We start from the raw sequence: 2,552 nt of genomic DNA, 5'->3' as shown, positions 1-2,552 counted from the left end.
CAGAAGCAAAAGGGGAGAAAGCTTATATATTTTGGTTAAGTCTGATAAAGTATAAATTAGAATGTATCATTACATTAAGAGCAGCAAAATGAAATAAAATGTTATACCAAGAACAGGTTATAACACAGGAAATGTGAGTTCTAAAATACAGTTAGAGTTCAGCTTTTAGCTATGATGAAATTTATTGAGGAGTAATTAATTATGTGCTTACACTTAGCTGATTAAAGTGGTTGTTTTTCTTTGATCCTGGTGTAGAATAAGTGGTTATGATGATTTTTCTTGTGAAAGGTGATTTTAGGCCAGAGCTGTGACAGTACAGGATGTTGAATAGAGTGAACAACAGGAAACATATGACAGCAGTGCTGTAAGACTGTTAAAAAGTCAGGAGGTCAGAAGATAATTAGGTTTATGCTTTTGATTAAAGACTCCCAAACATAATAGGTTGAACCAAGTTTGAATAAAGAGAACAATTGAGGAACAGAGTAAGTTAGCAAGCCGTAGGAGGAAAAGGTGTTTTGTTTCCTTGGCAGGAGGCCTGATTTCCACGAGAGAGGGAACGAGGAAGAACCTAACTTTACCCATGGAGTGTTCTTAGGGGGGAGCTGGCATTTCTAGAGAGGGTCAGAGCGGGAACAGTGATCCTAATGTCCATGACGTCATGGGTGGTCTGGAGCTCAATGGGCCGGGGAGTGACCCAACATAATGTATGGCGACCTCTGGTGGTCCAGAGGTCGAGAGAGGGAGTGTGGGGATTAGAGAAATTATTTCCCTGCTATTGTTCATATTACCATGGCATTAATCACATAATCTCCAAGTAGGGATAGTGCATTTAAATGTTTAAACATATTGGCACCCAATTAAGCTTTTATTACAGGTCCAGGAAGAACCACTTTAAACTGTTGAGTTGAATCTATAATTTTAAATGCTTTTCATGTAGCCGCTAAACTGGTGACCTAAATCTTCGCCACTACGTCTATATACATACAAGCATACGGGGAGAGAGTGAATCAGCGCTCGGAGTACGGACACTGGGCCGGCTTTAAAAACACCATTTATTTTTTTAGAAGAACAGCCAGAATCACAAGTAGGAGTTAAAATCCCCACTATACAATAAAAAATAAATGTTCCCAACCCGCTAAAAAGCCCTGCCGGCAGAGATTAAAATACAATAAAAAAAAAAATCAAAGCTAAATGAATGTCCTTTTTATACGATAAAATGTCCCCCCCCCGAGTCCTCTATTCCCAGTGTCCAACCACACACACTCGGGCAAATGTTCCTTAGCTGAAAGAGGCAGAAGGGGAGCTCCTCTTCCGGGATGGGAAAATCTCGCCAGCAGAAGGCCAGGGAGGAGGCTCCTATCCCCACCTGGCGGCGCATGACCGTGCAGTCCAGCCACTCTCCGCACCCGCACACGGCTTCCCTCGTAGCCCGGCCCTAAAACAACAAACACGGGCCAGCAATGTAGTTGGCACAGCCACTGTTACCCTTCCCCGGCAAAACCACGCCTAGCGCCCAACAGTGGGAAAGCGATACTCACGGATGCAGGCAGAGGCGTCCCCTCTGCCCTACTGTGGATTTCACGCGTCGCCTCCCACTGTTGCTATTCTGTCCGTCAGAACTGAATCGCCGGGTTATGCTGGCCGATCGCCGGAAGTCTCGTGACGCCGCACAGGCAGGCCGGTCCTTCTATACATGCGCTCGTCTGCACACGTTCGGTTTCCTGCTCTTCGCTTTCCGTGTGTCTCTTCTCCTGTCTTTGCGCTCACTATCTCCCTTAAGTCAGTTTGGCAGCCAATAGGCCACCTCGGGGGGCACGCCCCCACCTCACAGGTGCACGCAATTATCTGTCCAATCCACAGTGGAATAAAAAAAGAATACTGTACAACAACACAAAACACAGTATAAATATGGAATAAAATCATGCAATAAAAATTATTACAATAAGATCATGCAACTAAAATTGACACTATACACCAACACACAGTCCAATCCAAAACAAAACATAAGGACACAATTTTCCACTGTGTGACATTCAATGCTCCTATAATCTTAAATGTTTCTGTGCAGACTGCAGGGACAGGAAATATACTCTGTGTAAAGACAGGAAGTTACATGTTTTTGAAGTTGCAGGCTTTGCTGAAGTGAAACTGAAAGCAGAGTCTCAGTGCAAGTAATTCTGAGGAGCAGTTTCGATGATGCTATTATCTTTTATGCATTTATCTTTGATTAAGCTTTGATTAAGCTTTAAGTAGTTGTATTAGATTGAAACAGTTGTTTTATACATTTTATATATTTTACATGTAAGTCAAGATTATTACACACCCACACACACACAGTATTAGACTCATTTATATAGGTAAGAGTTTAGTCATGGTTTGCTTGCAACTGCAAAATTGTGCCTGCATGAGTGACAGTTTGTGCAGAACGTGGGCCTGATGTTCCAGAAGATAAGCCTGGGCAGGATGGTGACAGGAAGCACCTGGGGTCGAGCCGAAGACAATGTTCTTTTTTAAACTATGTTCAAAGTTAACTGAACGGTTGTGGGTTTGGA

At 43.0% G+C, this 2,552-nt stretch overlaps 1 long non-coding RNA gene across 1 annotated transcript; it reads right to left on the bottom strand.

Annotated features, from left to right (window-relative positions):
* Positions 1 to 1,027: 1,027 nt before the first annotated feature.
* On the bottom strand, positions 1,028 to 2,000 carry LOC120441310. The gene is made up of 2 exons (XR_005614391.1): positions 1,539 to 2,000; positions 1,028 to 1,435 (listed from the first exon to the last, which is right to left on the bottom strand). It is a non-coding gene; the product is annotated as an uncharacterized LOC120441310 (long non-coding RNA).
* Positions 2,001 to 2,552: the final 552 nt, after the last annotated feature.

Source organism: Oreochromis aureus, linkage group 1 (assembly GCF_013358895.1).
Source record: "Oreochromis aureus strain Israel breed Guangdong linkage group 1, ZZ_aureus, whole genome shotgun sequence".
Taxonomy (NCBI): domain Eukaryota; kingdom Metazoa; phylum Chordata; class Actinopteri; order Cichliformes; family Cichlidae; genus Oreochromis; species Oreochromis aureus.
The sequence above is the reverse complement of the archived record's forward strand: the minus strand, read 5'-3'. Positions and strand labels throughout refer to the sequence as shown.